The sequence below is a fragment of the Nannospalax galili genome, unplaced genomic scaffold, assembly GCF_000622305.1.
Source record: "Nannospalax galili isolate Female #2095 unplaced genomic scaffold, S.galili_v1.0 scaffold105, whole genome shotgun sequence".
NCBI classification, from domain to species: Eukaryota; Metazoa; Chordata; class Mammalia; order Rodentia; family Spalacidae; genus Nannospalax; species Nannospalax galili.
The window spans coordinates 2572982-2583271 of NW_008354502.1; positions in this window are offsets into that span (position 1 = coordinate 2572982).

Consider the following 10290-nt stretch of genomic DNA (forward strand, 5'->3'; position numbering starts at 1 on the left):
CTTTAGGGTTAAGTCTATGATGTATCCCATGAGGCAAGATGAAAATCCATGGAATTCATGAACTTTATGATTCTTATCATGTTTGTTTTACAGAAAATGCCGATAGCTTTTAGTTGTACTTCACATGACGGACTGGGAAAATGTGAGCCCGTTCGCCATTTCCCCATATCTTGCAATCAACGTTGATTGATTTATTTTTATGTTTTCTTTTCTTCCTTCTTTTTCTGATTTCTTTTTGTTGTTGTTGATTGTTTTTTGACAGGGTCTCTGTAGTCACAACCTGCTTGGAAGTCAGGACATGACAATGAGGGTGGCCTCAATCTTGCAGAGATCCACTTGCCTCTGTCTACCGAGGGCTGGGATTATTGATTTTTTTAATAGAACATTTTTAGATTTATTTTGGCTATGTATAGCTGTGTATGTGTATGTGGGCACGTGCACCGAGTACAGGACCAGAGGCACTGATTACCTCTGGAGCAGTAGTCATGGGTAATTGTGAGCCACCTGCTGTGGCTGCTGGGAACCAAACAGGCCTCTAGAAGAGCAATAAGCTCTCTGAAGCACTGAGCCATCTCTACCACCCCCAATAGAACTTTTAAAATAGAATACTCCAAGGGATTGGTGTTTTCTTGTTTGTTGGAAATTATTTCAAGAGCTTCTGCATTTTTTGTAGACTATATCAGATAAGATTAGGTATGTTCAGGGTGGTATGGCCATAGTCTGTCGACTATTTCAAATGTTAATATTTTTTGTGTATGTATGTGCAAGTATATGTATATACACACATGCACACACAATAATGAGAAACGCCATACAAATTTCATACAATATTACTTGCTACAGTTCAAAGACTATTTAATTAATCAAATTATATTCTTACTAGAGAGTGATATTACTTCAATGTTTCAGATCATATTAGAATGATATTTAGGAAATGTCTACGAGTTAACATTCTTTTAGATTGAAAGTTGAACTTATCAATGCAAATCTGCTGTTCCTTTAGTGTTAATTTTCATAGTTTACTTATGTTTCTTCTATTTATGCCATAGTTGGTACATCAATTACAATGCAGAACCTCAATGTAAGAATCTTGTTTTATTTGCCAGGTAACTGAATGCCTCACTTGGTACAAGGCTATTTTCATTTCTCTTTTAAGGAATCAATACATGGCTTATGATGCTTTTAAAAGGACACGAGTAAACTCAATGAGATTTTTATATTATTATAGGTTAATGGTATTTTCCATATTTTATTCTAGAAAATTGCATTGGTTATATTTTTGAGTTATAACTTATAAAAAGGTTTTCATAGATTTTTTGAAATGTCACACAGTTAAAAGAGAAAAAATTGTACAATCAGAGGTGATGTGGTTCTTCAAGATCACATGCTCTTCGGAGCAGCCCTAGCTACATTGGAGTTCCAGCTGTTAGAGTAGCTAACAATTCTAATGTAGCCGGAAAGCAGGAGAGCTTGGTGTGCATGCTTATAGTGAGTCATTCGTAGAAGTTTTCTTTCCTTCTGTCCCATAACCGGGATGTAACTCATACAGGAAATCTTTACACTGTAACACTAGCAACTCTCATCTAGGCAGCCATGTCTAGTTCGTGCATTCCTGACTATTGTTCTTACACTGGAAACCTGACATTGTCCATTTGGAGAAAGGGGTATTCAAAAGAAAGGCCAGCTTTTCAGAAAATAGAAATGACTTGAACTTTTTCATCTCTGGACGTAAGCTAGCAAAGTCTGATGGTGTGAACTGGGAACTATGTGAAAGGTGATAAGACCTACTTCTTTATGAGAACGTTAAACCTATAGTCATAATGGATGGTGAGACAACACAAAATTGTAGAAATTCATCAGATATGCCTAGTTTTCTTTAAATTAAATCATAACTTCTTTTTATAAACATTTTTCTGAGGAAAAGGTAGACATTCACAATTATATAAAGAAGAATAAGTTATTGGAAATTATTAGCAGGTTTTCTCACATAATGTTGCTGGCAAGATGACTCAGCAGGTAAAGGTGCTTGTCACCAAGGCTGAAGACCTGAGTTCCATCCCAGGAACCCACATGGTTAAAGGAGAGAAGTGACTCCATTAAGTTGTCCTTGGACCCACGTATGTGTGCTAGACCATGCACCTCTCCAAATACACAAAAATAATAAACAAATAAATAAATTACTAAAGTAATAAATAAAGTAATAATAAAAAATACAAAAACTGAACTTCAGTACTTAAACACATTAGATTTTTTCAATCTAACCACAAGGTATATTAGGTATATTTCTATTTTAGATATGTACTCAAATGATTTAAATAGCAGTTAACTTTCAATTATTCCTGATATATGAATTTATTTTTTCTACCTACCTTTCTTCTTATGTAATTAAACTTGTATATTCTAAAATTCATTGTTATATGATTTTATACTGATTTTTAAAATGCTACTGGCATTATATTTGATGAGATTTAAGATATAAAATATTCTGATTTTCTATAAAATAATTATTGAATTAAGTTATATATTTTTCTAAATGTCTTATATTATCTCATTTGTGTCTTAGAACAATTTTAAAACACTGGGCTGCGTTGGTTGTCTTAGTTTTCTAGACGGTGCAGCAGGCATCTACAGATGAAGTAACTTGAGAGCTTCAGAACTGAACAACTAGCATTTTAAAATTCCAAGTCATGTTTGTCTTATCCTAGAGTCTGAAGTTTTAAATACCATAACACACTGCCTAAATGCCAATCAAAAAGAATTACCAAAGGGCTTTGTTGGGCCATTAAAAAGCATTCAATCCAAAGAGGGAAAATGAAGTTTGGGGTATTAGACACAGTCATAGTTTGTCCTTCAGTACAGGTTAGAGTCTAATTTACCATGGGTCATGTAAAATATCTCAGAATAAAATCCAACCTAGAGCTATAAAATAAAAAGTGACCTTTAAAATCCAATATTAGAGACAAACAACTTTTGCCTCTGGAAGCTGCTGAAGGACAAAGTAAGGAAAGTTCACTCCCATTTCCTGTTATACGTATCAATTTCTCTAGCTAAGGTAGCAGTCAGTAAAGTTAAGAATTTAAAATATGTTTTCTCTATTGATAAATCTTAGAAAATCCAAACAAATATTCCTGGCTTTGTAAGTAACAAACAACAAACAAACAGACAAAAATTCTTTCTCATTTAATGTGACACATGAAACTACAAGCACTCTACACCTCTAATTCTCCACATATTGGCCAATTGTGGGTCTCTGTATTAACCACTGTCTGTTGCATATGGAAACATTTCTGCTGAGAGTTGAGAGATGCATTTTTCTATCGGCTTAACAGCAAGTCATTAGTAGTCAGTTTAATATTATATCTGTTTAGCAGAATAATAGTATTAATCTTTCCTCTATGACCTGTGATCTGTCTCTCCTTAAGTTCTTAGGCCTGATACCATCATCACATAAGGGCTACATCTTATGAAACAGACCTTAAATTCAAGTGGTTGGTTCCTCACATTATGTTTGTGCCACTGTTGCACTGCTAGGCATATCTTTTCGGGCCAGTAATTGTTGTAGCTCAGAGGATTCACAGCTGAGGGAAGTTGATGATTAATTTTCTCTTCTGGTAGCAGCACTGTGGAACTTATCCAGGAGAGATAAGACTTTGAAGTATGAATCTCCTTGATTTTTCCTTGCTTGTTCTATGCCTCATATATGTAGTGTTTCAGCAACAGGGCCTTACCATCAAGCTCTGGTGGGTAATAGATAACCCTCTAATAAGTTACCTTATTCATTTTTTCTGTAGTAAGTTTATTCTAAAGCCAAATGTAACAAAAAAAAATTAAGTGTGAAGAATAAAAATCTTAAGCTGCAAGATGAATTTGCAGAACTGTTGAAAGCAGCTTACTTAGCGCATTCAGAGAAGCTGCTGTCCCTTTTGTGAGTTTTGTTTCAATTGCTGCAGTACAGGAATTTTCCACATATTCATGTAACCATAGAGATTATGTAACAGAAGAACCAATGCATGCTTGCTTAAATTAAATGAGAATGCTGTGAAAAGAGTTCAAGATTATGTAGCTAAGAATTCATCCAACTATTGAATACTTGAAAATACTCATGAATGCTTTCTTGGGGATAATCTTTAAAATATCCAGAGGTCTGAAGACTCAGTCCAGGAATGCCCATGTTAGTCAAGTATTTCTACAGGTGCCAGAGAAATGCTCTTAGAGCAACATTACATTAGAGGTGTGAATAGGCAAATGGTTTCTTTTGGATTTGCTGAACATTGTTAGAAATGGACAGCATTGCTCTTTAATAACATATTTTAGATGGTAAAAAATCTAATGTTATACTTATAAAGTAACTATGAGATGCCATCAAATATTATCCTTACACAAGGACAGTGCTAAACTGGTCAAGTTATTTAGTGAAGTAAACGTGATGTCAGTAGCTCCTTCTAAATAATGGCAGATATGTTTACTGAGCAAGGTCACAGAGAAACTACATGAATCCCCTTGTTTTAACAATACCATTTTAAAGGATATTTTTTCATTATTTTTATTTTTATTTTTGTATGAGGGTATTGCATGCATGTATGTAAGTGTACCCCTGTCATGCAATGTCTGTGGAGGTTGGAAGAGGGCATCAGATTCCCATGTAACTGGGGTTACAGATGGTTGGGTGCTTAGACTGAACCCGGGTCCTCCACAAGGCTAGCCAGTGCTCTTAACTTCTGAGCCATCTTTCCAGTTCCAACAATATCGTTTTTACAGATTTGCCAACTGCTGTCTTTAGAAACCATTTACTCATCTGTTGTGTTAGTTGAAGTAACTGGCAATACTCAGTCAGTACGTTTAGGTGTTTCATTGAGTTTGCCAACAAATTGAGATGACCCATGAGGAGGTGGCAGAAATCGGGCCCAAAGAATTCTTCCATTCCCTCACAAACACAGTGACATGTCATTAAAACCCCTGACAGGATCTAGCACTTAGCACAAGAAACTATTTTCACTATTTCCTGTGAAAACGATACCAACTTCCACTTAATAAGCAAGATATGGACTGATTTTCCTATTCATAACAACAGTAAACTATTTTCTTTTAAATGTATTATGGCATTTAAAAAGAATGAGGGACCAAATATTTTAAAAAAACAGATATTTTATTTGGATATTCTATTTTTTATGTTTTAATTAAAAGTATTTATTAAGTGTGTATGAAGATGCAGTTTAATTTAGAAAATTTGACAATTAGTGATGGAGTACATGATTTGAATAAAGCTTTACTCAGTCTCAACTCTGTGCTGAAGAAAAGGTAGCTTCCAAATTCTTCATAGGACAAACCAATAAAAATTAATGTGTGTATGTCTCCTACAACGGGCTAGGTGCTCTCCATGTATCTTTATTACTTATTCAGCAATCCATGAGGTAAGCTTCATTGCCAATTTTTAGACAATTAAGTTATAATATTTCCAGTTTTGTGATTACCTAGTGTCATACAGGTTGTAAAAAGCAAAACTTAAATTTAATTTTAGGGCTGACTGATTCCTAGTTCTATAGAGTAGTAAGTAGTTTCCCTCCATCACAGTGATACATAAAGATAATGATGAACAAAGGGCATTTACAGTTAGTAAAAAAAAAAAAAAAAGGTGTTGGCAGTATGATTGTTTTTAAATGCAAAATATTGTTGATAAAAATACCACTGAGTTGGGGCTGGAGAGATGGCTCAATGGTTAAGAGCACTGACTGCTCTTGCAGAGGACCTGGGTTCAATTCCCAGCACCCACATGATGACTATGAACTGTCCTTAACTCCAGGTCCAGGGGAATCTGAACCCTTCTTCTGACCTCTGCGGCATTGCACGACATGGCTGCACTCACATGCGGGCAGGCAATACACTCATACACGTAGAATGAAAATGATAAATAAAATAGTAAAATAAAAACCACAGTCTATTTATTGAAGGTACATTAATAAACATGATTTCATATACCATGACTGATTTTGTCAAATATTAAACATTTCACGATTTACAAATTTTGTATATGTTCTGTATAATATGGATTCTATTTCAGTTTGTAAAGCATGAAAGAAAATTGAGCATGTCATATACATCAAAGATTTTCAACTTTCTTTAACATATCGTTCACATGGGAATTTTGTCAGAATGAGGACTGTGTAAAAGCAAACTCGATTTCAATAAAAAGTTATTAAGACCCCTTTCTGTCTCACTCTGAGGAACTGATGTTCTTATTTTCTGTATCACACATTGCGTATCGATGATACTTGCCATATTAGTGTCATAACACAAAAAAGGAAATATTATTAGCCATGCAATGTTGACATTTCTAAATGGTGATAAAGTAACAAGTATTGATAAATTTAAAAAATCGAACATATATAGTATTAGACCTTTTAGTTCAATTTGGAAAATTTTTCATAGCAATATTATTTTGAACTTTCAAACAGACTGTAAGTCCATGCGCACAGCCATATATGTAACTTAATCAGCATAATGTAGTATATGTAATCAAAGTAATTAATTCACCAGACACTTGTGGGAATGGCCTTTCTGGGAAGGTAATAGCTTCTGTTTTGCCTAAACTTGTAGTCAAAGATAATCTTATGTTTTGAGAATACTTAACATTATCTATTCAATCTGCCTCCATCATATAATCGGCTTACTTAAATTTAGGTAGACTTTAAGAAAACTATGTTAACAATCTTACTAGGCCTTGGGCTCCTTGTCTAACTAATTTTTAAAAGCTAACCTAAACACACAACTTAAATATTTAAATCTTAAACTATCTTCCCAAATTCTCCCTCATGACCCCTCCTTGGCCCAACCCAGATTAATGGGTGTGTATGTGTGTATGTATGTTATGAAAATGCCATCACTGAAAGCACCTCACATTGAAAGCAACAAATTATCCAGAGTGCATATTTCAGACACATGTGAGTTTAGGCTTATAAAAATCTGTTTGTGGTTTTGCATGCTGTTCTGGAATGGCTGGGGTCAGCCAAGGGAAATTCTTCCCTGATAAGAAATAGTTCCTCATTCTTCCCCCATATTATTCTGGTTGCATTATTTAGAAAAACAGAGGGAGTATGCCCTGACTCCTTCTGTCAGGCTGTCTTTAGCCATCGTCACTGCTGAAGAACTTTCATTCATCAACATAGGACCCAAACATAATATTAAACAGAATAGGCAAGCACAGTCTGTATATGGAATGAAATTACAAATGTACAAACAGTGTTTCATCAGAACACTTTGTTAATTTGTGGTGAATGAGAACATTTGATTGCCATTATTCATAATAGAGTTATTTTATCTTTCTACTTTGTAAGTTTTGAGAAAACGTTATTATTCCTGCTATTCCAATTAAAAAGTTGTTTCTGGGCTTGTCTTAGTGGCACATGCCTTTAATCCCAGAATTCGGGAGTCAGAGGCAAGTGGATCTCTGTGAGGCTAAAACCAGCATGATCTACAGAGTGAATTCCAGGCCAGGTGGAGCTAGAGGGAGACCCTGTCTCAAAAAAACAAACAAGCAAAAAAAAAAATTGTTGCTTGTTCTGTGGAAAATATGTTGCACCTGCTTTTTAACTTTATTTGCATGTCCATGCTCAAATTTGTAATATAATTTTCATAGTATGAAAAACTAAAGAAACAGTTTCATTGAACTATGATATCTGATCATTTGTACAACACGGCCTAATTTTATAGAGCAGTTAACATCTTAAAGTGTTGCATCCTAAAATCAATAAAAAAGAGTAAATTCAATATGGACTTAAGAGCACATTCATTTCTAATACCCAGACCATTTAATGCTGTTAAATGGCATTAGGTCTATACTATTATTTAAAAAATAATTTAACAATTTTATGCTTCCAGTCTTGAAATAATACTGATAATCTACGTATGTAGACCTTCATATTCCTCATTATAATTTCTCTGATATACAGCCAGGTATGGTGGCACACTTCTTTTTCTCAGCACTCCAGAGTCAGGTGAATCTCTGTGAAATCAAGGCCAGACTGATCTATATAATGAGTTCCAGGCAAGCTGTGAACAAAGGGAGACATTGTCTCAAAAGAAAACAAAAAAATTTCTTAGGCATTCATGTAGACATAGAAGATTTCATTTTGTTTTCTGTATATTTATTTATTAACTCAGAACAAGTACTTTAAAGTACTAATATATTTTATTATACATTTCTTTTTAAAAAGAACATTTCTTAGACATTCTTATGGACATAGTAGATTTTGTTGTTTTCCACATATTCATATAACTTCCAACAAGTACTTTTGAGGATTAATGCATTTTAATATACTTATCCTTTCTTAATTTATATCGAAATTTTGAGTTTTTTACACAATTTGATGTTATTTAGATCCTCCTCCCCATCTGTACTTCCCCTTAATGCCACCTGAACAATTCAATATATATGTATGTATAATATACATATATATGTATACATATACATATATGTATATGGCTATAGAGTTTAATTTGTATCCCCAAATGCCCTGCAGTGTGGGTTTATCTACTGGAGCCTGGATAACCTACCAAGAGTCCCATTCTTGAAAGAGACTGTCTCTCCCATTCCCAGGAGTCACTGGTTGTCAAAATTTCATTACGTTGGTCTGAGCTTTCTTACTTCCCATGTTTGTGGTGGGATTTTGTCTCATTTGAGCTTGTCTGGGACTTGTGCTTGCTGTTACCACTGCCGTGAGTTCCTGTGAGTAACAGCCCACTGTCCTGGAAACGATTTCCTTGTGGTCATCCACACCCTCTGGCTCTTCCTCCTGGTAACAAGCATGGTATTCAGCACTCCGAAAGCTATCCAGTGGAGGCGAGGCTCTGTTGTGAGCAGCAGCTTGATTTATCCTTGCTTTTCTAATGCTCAGGTGTGTAGTGTCTTCAGCAATAGGGTAAGACCATGAAGGTCTGGTGGGGAGCCAAGAACAGGGGCAACGTCTAGTGGTGTTTGAGGGGCTATGGATCCCCTAGTCAACAGCTTCAAGGAATTCATTCCTGACTTGGGGCTGTATTTTGTTGGTCTGTGCTGTCTAGTAGCGGCAATATCGCCCTGTTTTAAGATAACACCTTTCAATCTCTTTTTATAATGTAAGAAGCTTCTTTAGGGTTTCCATATGGCTTTTTCTAAAGAACTTTAGTGTCGCTTATCTCTTCCAATAAGTACTCCTCAACCCTGTCGTCCTATTCCTCGCCCCACTTAAAGGTTACTACCTTCCTACTTTGTTATTCTCCTTTCTCCCTTTATATCACTGCATTGTATCACCCAAATGCGGACGCCTCTCCTGCCCACCTCCCCTCTCATAGCTGATGCTAGCTCCGAAGTTCTAGATCCCATGATTCGCTATGACAGTTCAGAAGTTATTTTCCTTTGAATACAGTTTTTGCTGTTATATAAAGTTGCTATTGATTTTCTAATTGTATCTCATCACACTCCCAACAGCTGAACTTTTTGTTTATCTATGTATTTTCTAAGTATATGGTGCTATTATCTTCAAGTAATGATAGTTCACTTTTTTACACATTTGTGATTTTTATTTTTATTTTCTAGCTTCATTACTAAATCCATTTAGTTCTATGCTTTCAGAATAGCTAGTACATTTCTGGTAATTTCCACATCAAGTACTTCCACTTTCTGCTATATTAGTGACATTTGTATTTAGAATTGCCAGTTGGGGTTAAAAAATGGTGTATTTTACAGTGTTATGGTTACATTCTTATGTTCAGATATACAATTAGAAGAATACAGAAGATATACTTCTGCAAAATATAGACAGTTATCTTCAAAACATATCCCCAAAGATCTTATCAACTTGCAAAAAAAATCCCTAATAAACCTTGTAATTATTATTTAGCCAGTTGTGGTGGAAGAAGAGGAGGTATGGTCAAAGTCTTGCTGTGTAGTCTGTACAGGATTGAAATTTGCATCAATTCCCCTTCCTATAACTCCTGAGTCGGGAGTATAGATATACCACAATGCCCTACTCTCTAGTCAGTTTTACTAACTTACCCTAAATTTTTAATCATTCCAAAGAAAGAACAGGTTGTGTTTTTTATATGAATTGGATAAAGGAAAATTGCAGGGAATCATAAACATCGATTCTTGATTTATGGATACCAAAATTCTTCCTCAGAAACATATTTACACGATGAGAATAATTTTTGTAAAACCATGATTTTTTTCTCACATGGTAGAAAATTCCCATTCAAAGTGGTTTTAAGCAACAAAAAGGCCTAGGCATGTGAGTGCATCACAGTTTTTAGTGAAAC